The sequence below is a fragment of the Neofelis nebulosa genome, chromosome 8 (assembly GCF_028018385.1).
Source record: "Neofelis nebulosa isolate mNeoNeb1 chromosome 8, mNeoNeb1.pri, whole genome shotgun sequence".
In the NCBI taxonomy this organism is placed as follows: Eukaryota; Metazoa; Chordata; class Mammalia; order Carnivora; family Felidae; genus Neofelis; species Neofelis nebulosa.
This window is the reverse complement of record NC_080789.1, coordinates 112,307,865-112,332,217: the sequence shown is the minus strand read 5'-3', so window position 1 is coordinate 112,332,217 and position 24,353 is coordinate 112,307,865.

Here is a 24,353-nt window from a genome sequence, read left to right as displayed (position 1 = left end):
TACCATCTGAGAGTTGGCATGGTCTTAGCTGGCTTGGCTAATCAGGCCTCTAGGCCTGGAAACTCAGGAAACTCACCAGTTGAGTAAGACGAGAAGCAAGGACACATAGCCCCATTTCACCATGGAAGAACTTAACATTCCAGCCCAGGAAAGACATACTCCCTTACTGGGAGAAACACAGGATCCATGCCAATATTCAAGAGAAGGTAACAGTGATGGAGGAAGCTGGTCAGATGTTTAGGTTAAATTAAAGGGTATTTGGGGGTGGGGGTGTCTGAGGCTTTATGAGGTAACATCTGTTTCTACAGGTAGATACAGTGGCAACTTTATGCTATAGTTTGATATCTCAGAATATTGCTGGTTTTGCTATATGAAAGGATATTTAATAAGGAAAGTCTTGACTACAACTTTAAAGTCAGTAGACTTTGAGGGATGAGTGGGCCTGATGTCTGTCACCAGGCAACTGAACTCCTCCGGCAACATGGGACTGCTTGGTGCTCTGACAAGGCCTTCCATGCCATGGCTCCAGACCTCCAAATCCCCCTCGAGGCTGGAACTGGTCAACGTCTGGATGGGGCAGTCATGTTCAAACCTGGCACCTCTCCAGGCAAGAGAGGTCACCTTGAGCCACATACCAGCAATGTGGGGAAATGACTTGATGTTTAGTTTTCTTTTGAGAGGTGCAGACCAAGCATTTGTGTGCCTTGAGTGATGGGAGGGTCTAGCCAATTTCGGTGTCAGGGTCAGGGAGTTATGCACATGGGGACAGCAGCCTACTGTGGGTCTGGCTTCTTGAGGTCTTCATCCATGGCTGCAGTTTTTGGGCTCAGCTCTCTAGTGCTGTCAGCTGAGAAGAGTATGAGGATATTGTCACTTTTACCTATTAAATCTAGTGGAAACCTAGTGGAAGCAAATTTAGTATATTTCATGTAAGACAAATTTGGTTCCAAGGCCCATTTTTCATGAACCAAGTTAGTACATGTCACAAGCCCAAGAAATATATATAGTGTGGCTCTTACATCATATCTGTTCCTGGTGTACCTTCTATTCAGTAAAGTCTCCCAATAAGACTTTTGAACTCTGCTAGTAAACTTTCTTAACCTAAGAAGTTGGAGGACAGAAAGGAATTTTGAGAATGACAGCTGAGTATATTTGACCAGTTGTATCTTATGCAATTAACAGTTGAGTTTGATGTAGAACATTGCTCATGATTTTAAAAGCACTAAAAGAAATGATCAGTAACTATTCTTCAAATGATGAACAATTATTTTCTTTTCACTGGTTTTCAGTGACTACAATTTTTGCTAAGGACTAAAGATTTGTTCTATAAAGTTAAGTGCTAAATAAATCAAATCAGGCTCTGTTCCTGCTCGAAGGAATTTGATTAACAAGTTTTCATTTACACAACTCTCTATCTTTTTTTTTTTTTAGGTCAGAATTAGAGGTGGAGTGCAGAAATACCCCCAGAAAGTCTCCTGTCTTGGTATTTGCAAGTTGACATGAAGCTCTTAAAGTATCCTGAGAGAGGGTTCAATACATTCTGTGACGTTTCCAGTGTACTGTAGGTTACTAATCCCAACTTAAGTCTTATTTTTAAAAAAAGATTCATTTATTCCTAGTCTCAAGTTTCACACTGGGCTTTTCCATTGACCACAGAAATGTAGCAATAATCTTTGCCTAAGCCTCTGAAGAAAATATTAGGCATCTGAAGCAGAACCATGAATAATAATAGCTCTTAAGCAACAAGTTCATCTTCATAACACATCTCCCCCCCCCCCCCCACCATCAGCTTTCCCAAACCCTTCCAAGGCATTTGGAGCCTATCTTTTATAATTGTTGCTCTGAGAAACAAAATTCATCCGAGTTGCTCTTGTAAAATTAATTAAAATGGACGTGCTGTGGAAAGCATAGACAAGACTAGAATTTCTTTAATATAAATGCTTGTCATGATAACATTTTCTATCATGCCATTATGACATCTTCCTTTACTTCTTTAAATATTAAAAACTAACTAAAGGAAGTAGGCTTTTAGTGGAAAAAAAAAAAGAAATCATACCAGCTATATTTCTTATCACTAAGATAAAGGAGGTGGTGGGCTGAAATTTTCTCACCTCTGTCTGATGGGATAAAAATAGCACTAAATAGAAAAGACAAATCTGTATTTAATAAAAGAGGATTATTAGTAGCAATCAATACAAAAGAAATTATTCCTGAAGACCAAGGTTAGGCAAATCATGGTGAGCAATACAGAATAAGTGCTTCTACTAATTTACCTGGGGAGTAAGAGCTAAGAATATGGCACATTAACTATGCAATCAAAAACATACAATACTTTCTGAAAGAGGGCATTATTCTTTAGGCTAAGATAATTGGGAAAGGATTAAGGAAGAAAGGAGTAGGTCTTCACATTTGAATGTTATGAGCAGAGTCAGGGAGAAATGGAGGGGACATTCAAGAAAAGTGCAAGACCCATTTAGTAGAGAGTGAATAAACCATATGGATTCATTTGTTCATTTGATGAATATTTACATAAATGCCAGCTTCTTGCCAGGATTGAGCTAAGCATGCAATAACGAGGACAGTCATAAGCCTCAAGTAGCTTCCAGTTTAATGGTGGGAAACACACATGCACAGAAAATTACAGAATAATGTAGAAAATGCTGATAGGATGGAAGAGCTAGGGCATTAGAGGGGCACAGAGCAGGGGAAGAGTAAGCCTATTTTAGGCAGAGCAAACCACACCACAAAGGTACTTCCATCTTCCTGGAGCAAGGGACAGATTGGGGAAAAGGAGACAGTCCCAATCACAAAGGGTCTTGTATGTCAAGCCAAGTACATGAGACTCTGTCTTGTAGGCTATGATGACAGAAAAACTGTGGAAAGAAGGGGGTTTGGTGACATGTCATCTTGCAGAAATGACACTGCCAGGAAGTTGGAAGGACGTAAATGTTGGCAGCCTCCCTCAAGTGAAGGAAACTAGTCAGGAGACATGACAGTGGCCCGAACCAGGATGTTCACTCTGGGGTTGGAGGAGAGATCACAGAGTAGTGGTCAGGGCTGAGCTCCTTCAGGAAACTGAGCTGGGGACACTTCCATCAATACTAAAGGTGGAAAAGAGGAAGCATTATGTGACAAAGAGACAAAAAGGAAACATCAGAGTAACAGAAAGAAAATTAGGAGGAAGAAATATCATGAAAACCAAGAGAAGAAAGGATCTAAAGAGAGGGTATAGTCAACAGCGTAGAACACTATGGAAAAGCAGGGAGCCTGAATGTGTGGCATCTTAGAAATCACGAGGTCCCACTCCTCCAGTGTGCTTAGGATGAAACAGAGACCCAGAGAAGTTAAGACACTTGCCCAAAATTACACAGCTAATTAGGAGAGAGCTGAGCCCAGAACTCAGAAGTCCCGACCCTTGCTATGCTGTTTCTGCTCATCAGGCTATACCTCTGGTCTGATTGAACCCAGTCTTCACAGAATGGAAGTAAGGCTTAGAAACTAACTCAAGGCTACATGGAAAGAGTTTGAATAGGAAGGTTAAATATTATTCTGAGGAATGAGACTCACTGAAGAGTTCTGAGCAAGAGAGGCTTCATCATGAAAGATGGATTGGGGGAAATTTTATGCAGTACTGTTTAGGTTCAATGTCCATATTTTTCCCAGACCAGTCATAGATTAGGCAATTATGAAATAATTGCTTTCCTAAATAATTGTGTTTTGTTGAATCAAACTCCTTAATTCTATCAGAAATTAATAACCAATAAGTAAGTAGAATCACAATTATAAATTGAGTTGTCTCTTGCTTAGGTCCATCATACCATCTTAAAAATATCTGGAAATATGAGAATAGATCCAATGATACCTGGAAGCACCGAGGCTTTAGGTCAAGCCCTAGTGTGGTCTGAGTACACTATGACCCAAGTCCTTCCTTTTCTGATTTTTCTCCTTTACCTATACATCTTTTAGAAAGATGAATTAAAAATGGGATGCCTGGGTGACTCAGTCAGTTAAGCGCCCAACTCTTGCTCTTGGCTCAGGTCATGGTCTCAACGTTTGTGAGATCAAGCCCCGTGTTGGGCTCTGCGCTGGCAGTGTGGAGTCAGCTTGGGATCTCTCTCTCTCTTCTCTCTCTCTCTCTCTCTCTCTCTCTCTCTCTCTCTCTCTCTCCTCTACTCTCTCTCACTCTCAAAATAAGTAGACTTATAAAAAGAGAGAGAGAAGAAAAGGAAGATGAATAAAAACAAAATTACATCTTGGCCTTAGGAAGAAAGCCATAGGAGAAATGTCCATGACTGGGGGCAGGCTTTCTCCTAGGGAGTTGCCACTGCATGGGCTGGTCGCACTGGGTCCAGCCTAAGCCATGGGCTGAGGTACATCAGGGTCTGCCAGAAGGCACAGGAGCTCCAGCAACTCCATCCTCTCTCTTGGCTCTGAGCTTCACAGTTTTGAGATTCTTAACAGCCTAGATAATGGTCTGTCTCATAGGTGACAGTACACTGGTGGGTAGAAATTGACCTTACACTACTAAAGCCCCAAGGTCCCATGGTCCCCAAAGTCTGATTAGGTGGTTCATTGGAAGACTAACATCAAGTGATGGAACACAGAAAAATGTCACACTTAGTGCCTGAAATTGATTTTAGGGTCACAGCAACCTGTACTCTTGACCCTGACTTTTAACCCCCTTACATCTTGCTCTCCATCTCTGCTGTTATTATGATTGTGCAGACTCGGAGCAGAAAAGACGGCTTCACTTTGCATGGGCCCAGGCAGAATACTACAGTGGGGCTGTTGCCCGGCAACAGCAGCCAGAACAATTTGTTTGGGGAGCATTTTGAGAATGATTACACTTGCAGGGGTGGGGTGGGTTGGTCGTGTGTCATCTTTTTTTTTTTTCTTCCTGTGCTACCTATTCCTGGATGTCGTAAATATTCATCTGAATTTTGCATATATGAGGGGAAAACGTTATTTAAATGAGCTTGGGAGGGTAATTTGCTTGGGTGCATCACCGCACTCCTTTATGTGTTGCAGGCAGACTGCTGCTGAAGGAGAAAAAGCAATTCTGTGACCATTATTGACACAGATGACAATGTCGTGCTGGTTTGTTTCAGTTACGTAGAACAATGAGAGGAGAAAAAGATGCAGTTTAGCTAAGGCATTTAGTAAATTGTTGGTAAATGGTGAGGACAAAAGCTCCAGCTAAGTCATCAGGCACATTTCCTCTCTAATGTGGCTGCAGTTACTCTTCTGGCCTCCTCTGTCCCCCAATCAGAGAAGAAAACTTCCTCTTCCTCTCCTTTGGTGATATCAACACATTGAAATACAGCACTTGGCTAAACCCTGGAGAACTGACTTTGAAAGGTAATGGGAAGAAACATTTCCTTTCAAAAGGAATCTGGCAGCCTTGAAGGATTTACAGCACGCCAATTTCAGATGAGTCAGAGTCGGGTAGGAATTGCAAATACTTAAAAAATCACCGGTGTCAATATTGCCCACACCCCTGGAATATTAATATATACACACACCCACGCACCCCCCTGGAGATGTGTTTATTTCACAATTCACAAATGGTAAAGGGACCTTTTTTGAATTGTTTCTTAGGGACTTGGGAGCCAGCATTAAAATTGTGATTCTTCCAAATGCTTTCCCATATGCCTTAAATATTCTCATTAAAGTCAATTTCTTAAGTGCACACACATTCTCTGGGTCTTAGTGACCACCTCCCTGCCTCACTAAAGAGAAGCTTTTCCTGAGGCTGTTGTGTCCTCTCTTGGCTATGACTTGGTCAGGAGCCTCTGGCACCATATGGCAGAATTCGAGGCTGTATTGCCAGCCAAACACAACAGTTGTTTATAGGGCACAGTTAGTTATGGTTTCTATCTCTTCACCCTCAGGGAGATGTCTATGGATATATAATAGGTCTCTGGGCCATCTGACAATATGGGCCCCAATGCTATGGGACTTCTCGTCCAAAATTGCATTCAAATAGATATCCCATGTAAAGGATTTCCAACCCTGGTCTGTAACCCCAGATCCTCAGGTTAATTTGGGAGGCTGTCCTGCAACAGGACGCAGCCTTTGGCCCAAAATCCCGTAAAGCTCTTTCTGTTTTCTGGTTTTACTCAGGAACATGAATTAATTACACACTTTCATTTTTAGGTGAGGCCACTTCAATATCCAGGATTAACATGTGGGTAGAAGGGTAGACAGTAAGGAGGTTAGAGACGTACACGAGAGGGTATTCCGAAGTGAACTTGTTCTTCACCTTTCATCGTTGGACCTGGTACTGGGTTAGAACAATAAGCCCCTCAAAGTTTCAGACTGGACATACCCTTCAGGATGGCTGTATTTCCGTCAGCAACTTTTCGTTTATTGAGAACCTGTTACATGCATATGTAACCCAGGTCTTGCATATGCTACAGGAAGCATAAAATGCGGACTCCTTCCTCAAGATTGCAGCACACAGGACTTCTCTTGGCTTAGGGGAGAGAACGTCAGCCTCAGGCAATTGTATCTGCACTCACCCAAACACTGCAATAGCAACTTCAGGCTCCGTGTTGAGAAAAGGTACTTCAGATCGGAGAGAGTATCTCACTCCCTTGAAAACAGGCAGCTTCATTTGCTTTTACTTCCCCTTGAAAAATGCCCTATGTCTTTTGATTCAAAGTTTACATCCAAGAACAACCCTTTTCTTTTGCTACACCTCTAGGCAAAGAACATATGTCACAAATGCCATAGCCATATTTAGACGTTGCCTGCCGTTCAGCTTCACTGAGTCCGCCGCCAAGTTACCTTTTACATGGCAATTACTCATGAAATCTGAACGCTTCTGCAAATTAGTGTTAGGTTGCTTTCATTTCCCAATTAACTGCCCACCTGCTATTATAAGATTCAAGTTAGACATAGTCAGCCTTTTCCCCTTCAGCCCTTAGGAAGAAGAAAAAAAAGTACCTAACTTCTTTATGCAGAGAATAATTAATGTGTGAAATGGTCCACCAAAGGCAACAATGAAACATGCAACTGTGAGTATATTCAAAGAAGAGCCAGACAAGGAAGAAAAAAATTCCATGATACAAACATTAGACAGACAGGTGGATGGGTTTGGATAGACCATATGGCCTCCTTCTGTCTTGAAATGTACTGTGAGATTATATTTTGCAAAATCCCTTCAAGAACCAAGTTGATTTCTAAACAGTAAATTATGGCAATGAAAATGCTTATGACACCTTAGCTATGTCCATTATTTCAATGTCAATTTTGTATTTCTGGGGATATGTTTTCAAGACCGTACTAACACACTTGTCATACAGTAAATGAGGTGGCAGAGGGTAAGGTGGAAAGACAGGGAAGAAGAATTTAGTCTTGTTTTCTTTTCTCAAGAGAAATGGATATGTACTTTCCAAACTCACAGCAGAGGAAAACACCGGTGCCCCATTGCAGCCTGTGGAGACAACACCGTGATGCGAATCCAACACATTGAGCTGAACAACAAGACATGAAATGCACCAGATAATGAAAAACAGTGTCATTTCTGGAAAACATTTAGAGAATAGTTTTCTCCCCCTCAGGAAGGGAGAGCATATGATTCCCATTCTCACATTATGACAGAAATGCTGTGTGCACTGTATGGAGAGGATTGCTGTCTGAAATTCCAAGAAACCATACATGGCGGGGGAGCTACAAACATGCTTCTTCAAGCCCAGTGTAATTGACACCCTGGTTGACAAGATAACAGTTTCGACAGCATCTCTGCACTGAAAGAGTTTCTCTTCAAATTTTCAAAAAGCAATTCTTGCCAACAGGTTGGGATAGAAGAAATCCACAGCCTTACAGAGCAACTTAGTCTAAGCCTTTGAAGTGTGGTCCATGTTCAGCAACACCACACCAGCCTAGGAACAACAATAGGGTCATTCTAATTGTAGCAAAATGGTACATTTGCTCAACCACAGAATGGCCTGTCCCCACAAATACTGAGTTCCCTACTAGGGTAGACTCTGGAATTTATTTCCTGGATGTTGAACCCTCTCAGATACCATGTAGCACCTGCCATTATCTTTTATTCTTGCTGTCTGCTGCTGTGCCACCATGTCATGCCATGCCAAAGCATGAAAAAGTTGCTTTACATGAAAAAGCTACCCGTGATAAGGTGGTTTAGGGTGACTGATCTTTCCACCAGCATCTAAAGACACTACTGATACCATGACATTTCTGACTTGGTACCAAAGACTGCAGTGGTCACCAGAAATGCAACTAACTGAAGGCACCTGCAAGGTGCTACTGTGCCATAGCAAAGACACAGCAAAGGCCCTTTTGCTGGAATTGTTTCATGTCCCAACAATAAGCTTAAAGGGAAAAAGTGTCCTCCATCCACACAGGTGCTGTGCTACCATGTAGGACACAAGGCCAGATCTCTCTTAGGAAACAGTTCTTTCCTTTGTCACTCAATTCCTACTGTAGCTTCCTCTTCCTAGGACTGATATTTGAACCCTTGGGGGCTTGGATGAGTGAAATTAGAGTGACAGATATTACAGTGCACATAAAAATGCTCTTCCATGTGCCAACACTCTGTCTCTCTCTCTGCCTCTCAAAAATAAAGAAAACTAATAAAAAATTTCTTTTAAAAATGGGGCACCTGGGTGGTTCAGTCAGCTGAGTGTCCGACTTTGGCTCAGGTCATGATCTCATGGTTCGTGAGTTCGGGCCCCACATTGGGCTTTGTGCTGACAGCTCAGAGCCTTGAGCCTGCTTCTGTTTCTGTGTCTCTCTCTCTTTCTGCCCCTCCCCTGCTCACACTCTGTCTCTCTCTGCCTCTCAAAAATAAAGAAAACTAATAATTTTTTTTAAATGTTCTTCCATGTGCCTCAATACATACTCTGCTTAGGCCGAGACTTTTCCTGGGTGATTCCTGCCTATCACGTGGCTAGATGCCTGGCGGTCACATCAGGAGCTCTCTGAACATGGTCACCTGTGGAGCCAAACTGGGGCCCCATATTGCAGCTTTAATAGTTGAACAGAGTAATATTTCTACATTCTACATTCTTTGATTTTCAGTGTTATGTAAACCAATACTAAGTATACAAGTAAGCAGGTGCTTAGATGATCATACCACAAGTGCAAGCAGAATTCATGAATCTATAAAGTGCGATGATTTCACTTTTTCTCTGTTCTCATCTTGTAGATGAGATTATGGAAGAGTGTTGGGAGGTAACATTCCTCCTGCACTTGGGAGAATCACATTGTCCTCAGCAGAGAGAAAAGCAAAGAACATGATACTAAACATAGAAAAAAAACAGGGAGATAGTCAGATGGTCTTATCTATCCTTTGTCTATTCTCTACCCGAAACTAATTTGGACTATAACTACATCATGACAACATATTGGCTACAAAACATTAGGTCATTTAAGCAATCATTTTAGCTATATCGGGCCAAACAACTGGCTTGACCCACTTTTTTTCCCCCACTAAACGACTGATTCATAGATTTGCTTGGTTGGTTGGCATGTGATAAACACACACTCTCAGTAGATTCCAGAAGGAAGTCATCACCAGTCTCAACTTAAAAATATCCTCTTTCTTTTTTAATGCATCGAATACAATATAAATAATTTTGTAGGCACTGTTACATGTTTTCTCAGTGCATTTAATCATGCATTCCATATGGCTCAAGAAATAGGAAGCATGTTTATAATCTTTCAATGAATATGATATTCTTCTAAACTTATAAAAAATTTTCTTCTAAACTTATAAAAACAAGTTCAAATCTGGATAAAAGACAAAGCTCTTAAACTGTATCCCATTATGAAAATGCCAACAGTATAAACCTTCTTGTTTTACTTTATAGCTTAGAGTTACTGCAGCTACCCAAGATGATTGCAATCAATATTTGCTAGAACATCAACATAGGAAAGTCGACCATCCTTCAGACCCAGAAAACTGAAAAAAAGTGCTACGTACCCCTCCCGACTAAAAAAACAACCTGAAGTGTTACACTTCCGGGTTTATCCTGAGGTTAGAAACCTGGAGATAAGCAACTCTTCTGAAGTATTTATAGCCTTTCCAACATTTCCTTGCATCACTTTACAAAACAAATTCAATAACCAATACACCCCCAGAAAGAATATCTATGTATTGCTTTTTTGGTTTCTTATGAATTCCAGGCCTTTAAGGATATAATTAAAACACTTCCACAAAAAGAAAGCCCAAACTGAGGCAGCTCCAATCCACAGCGGCCTGTCTCCTCGGAACCTATAATTACTCTGTTTAACTCAGTGCATTAAATAACAGCCGCCTGTTATTTGGGAACCGTACTGTTTGGTGTGTGTACAAAGACGCACCTGTGTTAAACAATACTGGGTTTTAGGGAATGGCAGCTCTTCCCAAACTACAAACATAACAGATCAGCACTTCGCCATCTTGGTGGTGTCCCAGGATGTGAAGATTTCAGTGATTGGAACACAGAAAACTCCCACATTTTTATAAACTACCTCAAGAAGTAGCAATAATTTTAATTCTCTTAGCATTCTAGCTCATGGGTCTAAAATACAAGCTTTTAGAAAACGGGGAGAGTTGATGCTAGCACAGTCCTGATAACAAAGTGTGCCAATTCCCAAAAGATTGGGAATCCCTGTAATGAGCCATCTATCAAAACGTAGCAACTTTATTTGGGAGGCCTGCACCAAACAGTGGTTTCTCAAATCCTGCATCATTTCGATTTACCCAGAGATATGGGCTGCCCTGGGTTACAGAACATAGTTTGACTATGTAAGCTAGGTGTCTGGAAAAGTCCAGAGGTTGTGGGGATAGATTTCACATAGAGATCCCTCTGTGTGCATCCTGACAGAGTGAAGGCCTTGGAGGAAAAAATAATTGTACTAAAACATAATCATTTGCATTTTTCCACTCCCCTTAAAACACTGAAAGCACCAACCAGAGTGCTGTCTTCATGCTAAACACTGCGAGAGACGCTTGAGATGAGAAGCCTTCAAATGTGCATTACAACCAGGGGCTGGCACATATCCATCATTGGTTGAATCTTTCATTTCTCAGCTACTCTCTGATGCCTAAGTGTGAAAAAGTCAGTATGCCTGAATTGAATTTTTAGATTGCTTTACGTCAATACACATTTGTTTGTTTTCAAAATCAACAACAAATGCAACACTAAATACTTCTGGCTGCTCAATTGTGCAGCTTTGCCTACGGCCGTGTGCTAACACTCCCCTGCGATCAGGGGGCTCCTGAGTGGAGCCAATGGCGCATATAGAATTTCAATCCAATGAAGTGAATTAACTGATAAAATATACCTGCCCTCCAGTAACTTACCATCTTCCCTACAGAATAGAAGCATCGATGTCTGCACATGTCTCTGGTGTGCGTGTGTGTGTCTGTACACCCAGGCCGGTGTTTCCACGTTGCTCAGAACCAGATAAGGAGACAGTCGTAAAGAGGAATGGATACACAGCTGGTGCACCCAGGTCCGTCCACGGCTGCCCGGTTGAATTGAAACCCAGTGTGTTTCAATTCAAACTTCCGATTTTGAAGTTAAGTTGCAGTTTGTACTACCCGCAAGCTGGAGAAAGTTCTAACCCCTCTGAAAAAGCAAGCATGTGGGAAAAGGTTGACTGGATTGAATATCAGAATTTTGTTTCCAATTAGTTCCACAAATCCCATGGATATAGCATAGAGTTAAAAAAAAAAAAAACTAGAAATATGCAATTATAAAAAAAAATCTATCACTTAATGAAGACAAAATCCTTCATGATTTCTGAAAAGAATTTCTTCCTAACCGAACACTGAAAGAAGTACCAGCTGTTCTTACTGAGTGAGGAAAAGTTGCTGTCCTCGGATCCTGGGGAGCACGCCCACTCCCATGGGAACACCATAATGGATGCAACTGCCCTTCCTGCTAGTTTGCCCTGGGAAAGATATCAGGATGACAGACTTCAGCGTATTAATTTAGGTTTTAAAGACTTCCATTCACTCCCTCACTCAGTCAACTATTCTTTCTTTCTCTGTGTATCTATAGATGCCTCCTAAGTGCCACCAGCACAACAAATAAGGGGAGGGGTGAGATTTAAAAAAAAAAAAAACCTTTCCATTATTTTCTTGAACTAAAGTCAGGGAAAGTTACTGCCTATAGATAGCTGAAGAGAGAAAAAGAAAGAAACTAAAAGCAGAAATGCAAATGTATTCCAATTTCCTGTAGTTTCATTACAGCTAGAAAAAATCTGACCTTCAAGGTTGAAGCCCTAACATTTGACCATGGACTTGGTCATAGTCCACATGGTCAAATAGTGAGAAGTTACCTATTATGAGTGTTTCCTATGTCCTACATGTCAGTGATTCCACTCTTAGATAATAACCTGACTCGGGACAGTCTTCAGGGGACACCTTTCCTTTGGGGCACCCAACTTTATGATACTCACACTCTCTGATTTTCCCTGCATACAATATTGGCCACAAACATTTAAATTTTGTGGGGAGGAGCACCTAGGTGGTTCAGTAGGTTATACATCCGACTCTTGGTTTCGGCTCAGGTTGTGATCTCACAGTTTTGTGAGTTCAATTCCTACATCGTGCTCTGTGCTGACAGCACGGAGCCTGCTTGGGATTCTCTCTCCCTCCCTTTCTTCCCCTCCCCTGCACATGTGTGTGTGTGTGTGGACCCACACATGTGCTCTCCCTCTCTCAAAATAAATAAGTAAACTGTACGGGGAAAGACTGTATGGATGTCATGTTATAATCTGCACTTATCTATTTTATATTATGAATCTTTTCCTGACCAACTAAGGTTCTCCACCCAGGAAGTAAATGCCTCATTAGTCAGAGGTCATTGTGGTCCAAAAGAATTTGACTGCCTTTTTTTCTGAGAGTACATTCTCTGTGGTCTCCAATGTTTGATCATGAACATACAAAAACTCCTGGTGAGACACAGGTAGCTGATGAGAGGCTGGTGTGTGCAGAGGTCAGTGGAGTATCCTGATGCGTTCAGGATGGGGAAGGAGGGGAAGGTGGGGCTTGCAACATTAGTTTCCTATAGCAAAGTACCATAAACTGGGTAATTTAAAATAACATAAATTTATCTCCTCACAGTTCTGGAAGTCAGAAGTCCAAAATCAAAGTGGAAGCAGGGTTAATTCCTTCTGGGAGTTCTGAGGAATAATCTGCTCTGTGTTGTCTCCTAGCCTCCGGTGGCTCCTGGTGGCCCCTGGCAATCTCTAGTGTCCTTGATTTTATATTTTAAGTTTATTATTTATTTGGGGGGGGGAGAGAAAGAGAGAGTGCAGGAGGGGCAGAGAGAGAGGGAGACAGAGAATCCCTAGCAGGCTGTACACTGTCAGTATGGATCCAGACTCAGGGTTCAAACTCACGAACTGTGAGATCATGACCTGAGCCTAAACCAAGAGTCAGACACTTAACCAACTGAGCCACCCAGGTGCCCCTAGTGTCCCTTGATTTGTAACTGCATCACACCAATCTCTGTCTCTGTAGTCACATGGACTTCCTCCCTCTGAGTGGGTATCTCTGTGACTCTTTTTCTAAAATGTTTTTTTAATGTTTATTTATTTTAGAGAAAGAGAGAGAGATAAAGTGAGAGCAGGGGAGGAGCATAGAGAGGGAGGCACAGAATCTGAAGCAGGCTCTAGACTCTGAGCTGTCAGCACAGAGTCCAATGCAGGGCTCGAACTCATGGACCACAAGATCATGACCTGAGCTGAAGTCAGACCCTTAACTGACTGAGACACCCAGGTGCCCTACTGTAACTTGTTTTCTAACAAGACTATCAGTCACATTGGATTAGGAGCCTGCCCTACTGTCCAGTATGACCTCATCTCAACTAATCACAATTGGAAGCCCCCTATTCCAAACCAGGTCATAGTCACAGGTAGCAGAAATAGGATGTGAATCTTTTTGGAGGACACATTCATCCCACAACAGCTGGCAAGGTAGACTGTAGTAAAGGATCTCTGTTTACAAGTATTAGGTATAATGTTAATACAATTGAGTAGGCAACACAAGGGAACTGGGAAAAGACTCAGGACAGGTAACAAGAGAGGTGAAGCCCAGAAACTTAGAAGGAGGCCACTGAGGCAGTCCAACAGAGGAGGTGTGGTTGAAGCAGAGGCTCACCATGGGGGGTGGAGGAGAGGCTGTTCCCGCCAAAGTTTCAGTCCTATTTGCCTGCTTCACAGACAGGACATTCCACACAGAGCCACTGGCGATGGTTTGGACCTAATGGTCTGCTCATCACACTTCCAAAGTGTAAAGCTTGGGCATCCTTAACTCTCCTGTCAGACATATAGTTTCACAAGATCACTGGACAGGCTGGACCTACAATTGTCTACATGTTTATAAGATGGTATCTTAAAAGACACAGACAAAATAACAGTAATATTTTCAATTAATAGGCGGAAGAATATGGCTTGTTAGTAACTCTGGGGTCTTGAAAAACTCCAGGCAGAAGGGGCCCTTCAGAGATGAGATGACCCTGACTTGGGAGAAAGTATGCTTGTGTCTTCTCAAGGCCACCCTGGGATGGAGGAAGGCACAGGGAGTGAGAAAGGGGATCCCATCTGGCTGGTCCCAGTCTGGAGGTGGCCTTTGCTCTTCAGCAGGAAGGAGGAAACAGTATTCATAGGTGGGGGAGTGGCCTCTGGGGGTGGAGCTTCCACTGGAGACCCACAGATTTGCAGTTGGTAGAGAGGGGGATGGGCCACAAGTACATGTAGACTGAAGACAGTCTGAGGCAAAGGGCCCGAAGAGGGAATGTTTTATTCACAAGAACTCCTGTCTCCTCTGTTACTCTCCAGTACTGCACTCTATTCAGCATATGCTTTTCATCAATTTGTGTGGGTGGAAACCACTTAAGAAAGACATTTTTTTAAAGTTAGGAAATTACCCAGGAAGGGAAAGCTTCTAGAACTTGTCGGTGCTGGCTATCATTTGAACATCATGCTGGGGTTTAATTGGTGGGGACAAGGGTGAGACTAACATCATTATTTGATGTGAGGAATTCAACAGGGCCAAATAGTAGTATTAAACACCAGAGCACATTACCTTCACGATGCATACCTTCCTGTAGATTCATCCTGCTCCCGTGCCTTCTTGCCACAAACTAGAGATGGAATCTTCCTTGTCTCTCATCATAAAGCACATTGTTTTTCTTTTAATTGTGTTAAATTTGATTCAGGTAACAGAATTCTGCAGGCTGCTGACTTGTGTGAAAAGTAAGACAGCTGTTTTTATGTGTTAAAAAGAACTTAGATCGACAGTTAACATAATGTACTGTGAACATTTTTCCCCACTGTGGGTAGATAAATATGTTTGGCTTGAGCTTTTATATCTCTAAATTTGCACATATGTATTGTTATGCAATGAGCTGCAGAGACCTAATTGTCCACAGAGTAGTTTGGCAGCTCACGTTCAGTATAGGACGCTCTTCCCCTGGGTCAATCACCTCCAGAAAGAAAAAATAAATCTTAATTCTTTTTCCTTTCAGCCAATAGGGACCACTCCTGTGTTCTGTTGATAAGATGTGGACAGACCCTGTCCATGAAAGCTCATGTCAGGACTGAGCGCGAGTCAATGCTCATGGCCACCAGAGAGCACAACGGTGATCCAGTAGCAGGGAGATCCAGAAACACAACTCTCTCCCCACCATGGGGGAGGGGCAGCTGGCAGAATGGAAAGCAGGCCTAGGAGAGGGCTGGCAATAGGCAGGAAACTGACCACACTCTTTGAATTTTCAAAATGCCCAATGGGAGGGCAAAAACAGAAGAAATAAGCATCTGCTAAGATAAAATGGAAAAAAAAGACTTCAGCTTTAAGACAAAGGTCTGAGATATGTAAGGATCAAACAAACTAAATGGCGCACTGCGGGAGAACCACTCACCCATTTAACAATATCTGTAACAACACGTATTGATCGCTTGCTGTGCCCCTTGCTCTGGAGAAACTTTTCTTTACCTTTCTTTCAAAATATATAAATAACAAATAAATACTATAATTAATAGCAAAAACTAGTAAAAATTAAAAGTAATGAAATTGAAAGTAATGCATACATAAATAAAATACATAAGTAATAAATATTTTATCCAAATTTTAAACATAGCAAATAAAGCTAAACTTCCCTAAACCCACCCTCCCCCACTATCCCTACTTTCTGACTCAAAAAGCTGCATAAAACACTAGTCAATTTTCTCTTTTTTTTTTTTCCCAGAACTTTTCCTTATAAACACACACACATACACACACACACCACCAGGACATATATCTGGTGGGTAGCATTCAATTTATATATGATAGATGCTATCCTACTATATGTATTATTCTATCCTTATAATTTTTCATTCCAAAAATATACATTTCTTCTATCTTTCCATTTCAGTATATATTGATCTAACTTCTGCAAAGTATTCCATAATGTGGATCCAAATAGTTTATTCAACTATTCCCTTATTGTAGATGTTTACGCTGCTTTTAACTTCTGCTATCACAGGCGATGCTGAAGGCACCAACTTCCAGCTATGGTGTATTAGAGGCCCACTACTTCTGTGCTTGCCAATACTTGATACTGTCTCAGGGCCCTCACGAACAAACTAGATAGCCTCATCTGTGCTGGGTGATTTGGTCATTCACTTACTAAAAGGCAAAGAACAGAAAAGAAGACCTCCCAGGGTCCACACAACTCTGACTCAATGACAAAGAATAAGCATGTTCTTGGTGATGTTTTACAGAAAGATCACCTGGGGTAGGCATATTTTTAGAAAATATATTCTCAGGGATCAGTGACCCACTTCAGAATTAGTCGGGAAAGTCACCTCTCCCAAGGTTTTTTTTTTGTTTTTTCTAGTATAAATCTGAGTACCATGGGAAACTCTTGTTATTTTAAGGCTCTTTCCCAAGGATGCCTGGTCATAACGTGGGCCTGGCCAAGTGCTGGGATCCAGGGAAAGAGAGAGATAAAAGAGACACTGGCTGTCCCTTCACAGAGTGACCAGCCAGAATCAATTACCTTCCAACATAAGCCACAGAGAGAGACACAATGGAGTCCATCTTGCTGAGGAGAAACAGTGCTGTTCATGTGGACACCTCCCATGCAAGTTCAGAGTGCAATTATATTAGTAAATGCCTAAAGTTTACTTATCACTAACATTGCCAACTGTTTCACCCTCAAATACCTCCTTTTCCTAGTCTGTCATACTAAGTATACCTGGATTCCACAGCACCTACCTTCTCAAATGTTTTGTTTGAGGGCAGCCAGGGGAACCAGCAGCTGTAGGTGTGGGGGGGCTCCCTCCAGCTCTGAGAATACTGAAATAATTAAAAACAGAAAAGCAATGTTCATTTGTGACCCAGAGGAAAACAGATATATGCACAAAGTGACCAATAACCCTAAGTCACTGCCCTCCTTTAAGCTTTAAACTAGCCTAGACTAAGATATCCACTGTTTAAACTATGAAAATCAAAAGAAAACCAACTATCTCTTGTTGTAAGGAGAAATCACAGGCACCAACTTTATAAATGAGCATATTACTTAAACTGGTACTTAGGTACTGACTCAATTAAATTCACAGGTGGTAAAATCTGGATGTTCTGTAGACAGAGCAATTTATCTATAGATGTTCACGTTTTGCCAAAAATAGAAAACAGCATCTTCTACAGACGCTCTTCCCACATTAGTTCTTATTTTTGTAAAGATTAATTGCTTCATCTAGTAGACATTCATTATCCTTCTTCCCCCATTCCGATAAGGGATCCCCTCCCGACGTTGGAGGGGAGAGCAAGCAGTTCACTTGGACCTCCAGGAGCAGCTGGGGACCTGAATGAGAGACTGAATGAGAGACACAGTCGTCTGCATAAAGTTGACATATCCAGCCAGCATTTCAACTGCCACCATTGTTTCTTTTGCCCACTAGAAGCTCATTGTGGATGAATGGGCCTTTCTCCAGGGTCCATAATGAACTCTGGGCAGGTGGAGGTAAAATAAGCTCTGGATAGAACCCATGGCTGCCACACTCACAGAGTCTTGTGGGTGCCAATTGGGACGATACCCATCATAAATTGCAATTGCCCATTATGATAGTCCACCCTCGCCAAAGGAAACTGGCTACAAATCAGCAGCTCCTGGCATGGATGACTTTGAAAAACTGACCTAGGATCCAAACTTGGATTGCAAAAACTCTCATAATCTTTGACCTAGTAATTCTACTGCTACACAATATTCCAAGAAAATGGTCTATTTGTCTACACACAAACACATCTTTATAGAAGCATAAAGATAAATAAATATAGTAAGATTGCCCGTTAAGGGTTATTTTATACTAACAATTGAAAAACACTGTCAGACAATGGAGTATTGGTAATATTAATTTTGAGATATCCATAACATAATAATTTGTTCAGTCTTCAAAAATCATGTTTCTGACATCTAGTTAATGTATGGTAAATGCTCAAAATAGAAACTAAGTGGAAAGAAGTGGGCATATAACTGAACATTTAATATGCTGCTAATGTACTTTGTTTACATGGATGTGTATTTACCTGTCAACTGCCCAAAATGTTTAAAGGTGGTAGAATTATAAAAAATTCTACCAAAATGTTCCTCTTTATATTCTGTATTTTTCCAATTTTCTGATTATATTTAAGTAGAAAATAAATATTCCTTTTAAGAGATTTCAGTTTTACAGATGAAGATATGCTTTTATCTCTCAGCATCCCCTGAAGACATTTACTCAACTCCTAATTACATTATTTTAAAAAGTGTAAACTCCAATGGTCTCAAACTAGCCTAAGTCTTTCGTGAGTCTATCATAAGGATACTTCAAGATCTATGGAATTTTGAATTTCACTTTATTAATCCCTTAATATTATTCTTGAAACATTTAGCAGGGTCAAACATCTCTCTACCTAGAAGGCCAGCAAATGAAAACAATCTGGTTCCAAGTTCAGATAATAAAAGTAGTAGTCTCAACGAGTTACAGCTTTCAAATGTTTTACTTATGTCCACGTATTTGTACTCTTCATAAAAATACCTGCAAAGCCAGCAAGAGGAACATCTTAAAACAGGAGGAGTTGCTTTAATGTTACACAAATTGGGGAAAATTCAGCTGCAGACTTTTGCAAACATATCCAAGGGCCATCGACTATATTTGTGACTATAAGTTGCTGTTCAATTTAATAAGTTGATACCTATTTTAAAACTGCCTCTGGGATGTACATTAATTGGTAAATTAATTAATATTTAAATTCCAAGCCTACACAGTAAGAAAATGGTTAAAAAAAAAAAAAAACACTTGTCATTTCTGAAGGAAAAAACAAAGTTTCTAAATTTATTACCTAAATGTTCTCTGGTTTCTTTTTTCCCCCTCTTCTTGTTTTTGCTCCTCAAATATCAGTGTTAAGTTCGATAGTGGATCCAAGAAAAAACATCCACTTTTTTCTGGAACAAAGCTGCCCTCAACAGAGTGGGGAAAGACTACACACTTTCTCTACAGAGTCCACAGTTCTAACCCTCCTTCCCTACCCTTGGTACCTCTGGCCCTGCTTAATTCAAGCTTCTAGCCTTTACCATTTCTTTCCCCAAAACCCATGAAAACTCTGCTTTCAGAAAAGCCAAAGCAAACAAACAAAACCCTGAAACAAATTCACTGTAAGTACAATGATGAAGGAGGGACAGTTAAATTCAAGAATCAACTGATGAGTAGGGGGCAGTTTTGAGAGGAGTAGGGGAGGGGAAGGGTAGAGGGAGTTGGAAAAGAACGTAGGCAGTGGCTGTCCTAAAACTGCACTGTCTAATGGGGACAGCCTCCCGTGACTCCAGGCAGGTCTAGCAGAAGCATGGTGAGGCAGGGTACTTGTGCTTTCATGCCCGGAGCCCTCGTTTGGATCTTTGGGAACCTTGAACAAGCGAAACTCTTTGAGCCTCTGTTTCCTCATCTGTAAAATGGGGAGATTAAGCAGAATTCTGTTCCAAGAACCTTTGCCCAGCACCTGGCACACAAATAAGTGCTCAAAACAGCTAGTGTCATGATGATGCTAATTATGGCTATTTTATATTTGCAATTACAAAGGGGAAGAAAGGAATTTTCTCTATTCCTATGGAGAAAGTGAATTCTAAACCCCCAGGCCACTGCTTTGAAAGTTATGAGAAAAATAAATATTTTTATGTTTGCAAATAAACCTTTCTTGCTGCAAGAAAACTATATCTATTAATAAAATAAAAAGCATGCATATCTTTTACCTTCTAAGGGAAAGGCCTAAACAAAGCAAGAATGAAAATAAAATTGGGGCCACTCCCAAGAAGAGTACTGTGATTCTTTTTTTTTTTTTCTTCTGTTGCCCAAAATCTGCCACTGGTAGCTAATCTTAGGATGTTGAGCCCTTGGAGCCAACACCTAATTTTCTGTCACCATACTTTTAAAATTCCACAGAATGTGGCCTTGTTCTCTTCTGAACACGGCAGCTTTGGCTTTGTGCATAATTTATGACAATGATCACATCCAGCCTTTACTTAGGGCTGTGGTCTTTGTAGCTCTGCTCCCAGTCGCTAACCTGGTCACCTGTCTGGCCCACCTCATGGGCCAGATAGGCTTAGTCCAAACCAGACTTTGGTCCCTGACAATCTTCTGTACCTAGAAGGGGCTTTGGTCCTCAAAGTAAATACATGAGAAGAGATCGGGGGAGGGGAAGTAAAAGGAACTGATGAAAGAGAGTGAAGAGTGGATATGTGACATCTAACTTCCCATTTATAGATCTAAAATAAGCTTTCTGGATGGTTAGATCCTAAAAAAGATGACACAGTTACTAACTGAATTTTATTTGCAGTCAGGTGACACTGGAACTACTCGTTTCATTCCATTCCCTTCTTTCCTAGGACCCTTTGGAAGCAAAGGAGTGAGGCATGAAGCAAACGCTGAGAGAATGCTGTCTCTGGTTGTCTTTTATACAGGCTGGGAACCCTTCAGCTCAGATGCCACTTCCCAGAGCCCATCAATGATGAGCTCATGTCAGACAAGCAGTTTACTCTGGGGTTAACGTAGCATTTGTAGCAACTCCAAACATTTACAATAGGCTGGAGGCCTTCATATAAAGCACCTTGTCATTTTTATTGCCTCTGTTTAAAAAAAATATTTGCACAACAATTTTTATTTTATAAATAGATATATTTTGCTTGTAGCAAGAAAAGATTATTTGCAGACACTAAAGTATTTATTTTTCCCATAACCTTCAAAATATTGGCCTCGGGTTTGGAATTCACTTTCCCTATTGGGAAAGCGGGATAGAGAAAATTCCTCAAACTCCACCCGTGAAGATAAACAGGCCTATCTGGGAGCCTGCTTTTAGCACCACAGGTCATGCTGGTGTCTCGGCCTTGCCAGAGTGGAAAGGGCACATTCTTCATTCTGTACATTACCCTCTCTCATTACCATGCTTCCCTTCTGAAAGAGCCCAGGATGCCCACATGTACTGAGGGTTAGAAAAGAATCCGAAAAGACTAGCTGAAAACTCTCCCAAGTTGATGCAAAAAGATAAAGCAAATCAAAAGGAATCAAAAAGCTAAGCATGTTACTGTTAGACTTTTAAATATGCTATTGATATCAGAAGGGTTTTATTGCAATTGTCTCCTTAAACTTGGCAGGGAAATATTAATCATTTGATGCTAAATTGGTACAGATTGTTGAGCAAATGAATGATACTAGGCCCACATGGTGGTGAATCAAGACGGAAAAAGAGAGATGAGGGATAGAGAAGGAAAGGAGAAATTTCCTTTTCACAGGCCATTCAAAAAGCAAATCCAGGAGCGCCTGGGTGGCTCAGCCAGTTGGGCGTCTGGCTTCAGCTCAGGTCACGATCTCACGGTTTGTGGGTTTGAGCCCCACGTCAGGCTCTGTGCTGACAGCTCAGAGCCTGGAGCCTGCTTCAGATTCTGTGTCTCCCTCTCTCTCTGCCCCTCCCCCGCTTGTGTTCTGTCTTTCTCTCTCTCTCTCTCCAAAATAAATAAACATTAAAAAAATTAAAAAAAAAAAAAAAAAAGCAAATCCAGTAGGTCCTGGTTATTTCAAGCCTCAATCTTTGGACACTTGCCTCCCTAAGTGGCAAGTAGTTTTAAGAGCTTAAAAACTCTCGCCAGACCCAAAGATAGAACTTACTCTGGTATCAAGCAGCTTTTAATAGAGGTAAATTCAGGGAAGATTATGACCATTGCATAACGTCAGGGCTTTCGGTATCCACTTGGTTGTCATTTGACAAGCTGCCAGGCTTCCCTATCATCACTGGGCACCAGCAATCACAGTCCAGATGTGGAATGGTGTGCATGGGAGACCATGGCTCTGTTTGAATGAGGCTTCATGAGTGAGACTTTACAATTTTCAATCCATATCCTTCCCAGGTGAAATGGTTTCTCTCCTACCTCCCAACACAGACTTACCAATCCAGGTCTAGAGACACTGTGTTCTGCTTTCTTGGGCTGTTAGCCTAATGGTGGAGTGAGGGAAAGCCAGAAACCCATACATACACAGACAAGCAGATCGAGTGGGCCAGAGAAATAGAAGTCTGTTTGAGAAAAATGTGCCTTGGAACATGCTGTTTTTGCATATCTTCTATTATCTGGTCATCTTATGTAGTTGAGATTGTCAGTTGTGTAAATTTTAAATAGCAAAATCCTGAAACAACCATCCTGGACCTGTTTTGCCTTATGATTATACTGTTCAAATGTTCCCTTGTCACTCAGTTCCCCATTACATTTTTTAATTGAACATCTATGCACTCAGGTCAAAACACCACATAAAATACTACAGGGCCCCTAAGGATTGATGAGGTATGGCCCCTGCCATCACAGACCATGGCCTTACCAAGCTTGCTGTTTATTCTCTAGAAGAAATCCCTAAATTCCCTCTCCCTCCAGTCAAAGACCACTTGTATTATTTTCTTAAGCAGTCTGAGACTCTTATAGTCATCTTATTCAGTGTGAGTATTAAGCCATCACCAACCTTCTTTATCCACCCATGACCCCTAGATGGGTTTTTCTTTCAGATCTCCAGGCCATCATTCCCAGTCCACACACTCACTGCTTCAATAACAATGGCCTCCTCACATGTCTCCAGATCTCAGGAACCACCAGTTACCCTGCCCAGATCTAACGGATTCATTTTGCAAAAATTCCAATTCCATCATACCACCTTCCTGAAGAACTCGCCAAAATTCTTTGCTGCCTACAAGATCAAATCTAGATTTCTCTGTGGGCACTGATGTCAAATTAAGAGATGTGGCATAACTAAAATAATTTAGCCAGCAGAATTCCCAGCCAGGTCTGGATGTGTTAAGTGAGAATCACATTTGAACTGGCCTCACCTGCAGTATTTGGGGCTGCATTAATTTTTGTGAGTGGCAGCCCACCTTTGTGCATATAAATTGGGTAATTACACTAGTAAATTGGAATTTTTGCATTTAGAATCAGCACCTGTAAATAACAGAAGGCTGGAGAAAGAAGGCCAATTGAATCCTTGGCCCTTAATATTTGAAAGCAGAGCTTTGTAGACAGCTTGCAGACTGAGAGGTTTGAAGGGACTTCACAGGAAAAGAGTGGGAATAAAAAAAAAAAGAGTACCTAACCATTTTGTTTGTACATTATTTTCTATTTAAAGATAATAATGTAGTGCAGAAAAGTTGAAACAGGAAAATTATATATTTGGTTGTCTCATCTCAACTTCCAGCAGAGTAACAATTGTCAAAATTACCATACTTGTGTTGGACATAATTTGTTAGAAGTTGATGGCCTGAAAGCTCACATCTACCCCAAGACCTGAGAATAACACTCTGTAGAGCAAATCAAGCTTTCTGTCTCTCTGGAAGGAGCATGGATGGCAAAAGGACTTTGTTGACAATCAACTTTGTCAATGAGCTATAATTTGTAAAACGCCATCAACAGATATGTAGAAATATCTTTGTGTTGATCTGGAGTCTCTAACTTCACCTCCCAGAAACTCCTCTCTGTCATGAAGAAATTGGCTTATGTTGGCGATGAAACTGACAATGCCAGAGTGCCTACAGTGCACCGGTGATTTACCTGTTTGTATCATCTCATCCTCATGACATGGCAGGTTAGACATTATCATCCCTGTTTCCCTGTTTCACAGATTTAGGAAACTAAGAGAGATCAAATAACCTATCCAAAGTCCTTTAGCCTGCGAGTGGCTTAACTGGGACTCAAAGTCAGTTGGTCTAGGTAAATGATCCTTAACCAGAGATGAAGAGCTAGAAGGAGGCCTATGATGTCTTCCAACTATGCCCCTGGGTTGGATGCCTAGGGGAAGGGAGGTGGCAGGCAGGACAGCACAGCCACTGTTACTATGGGGAA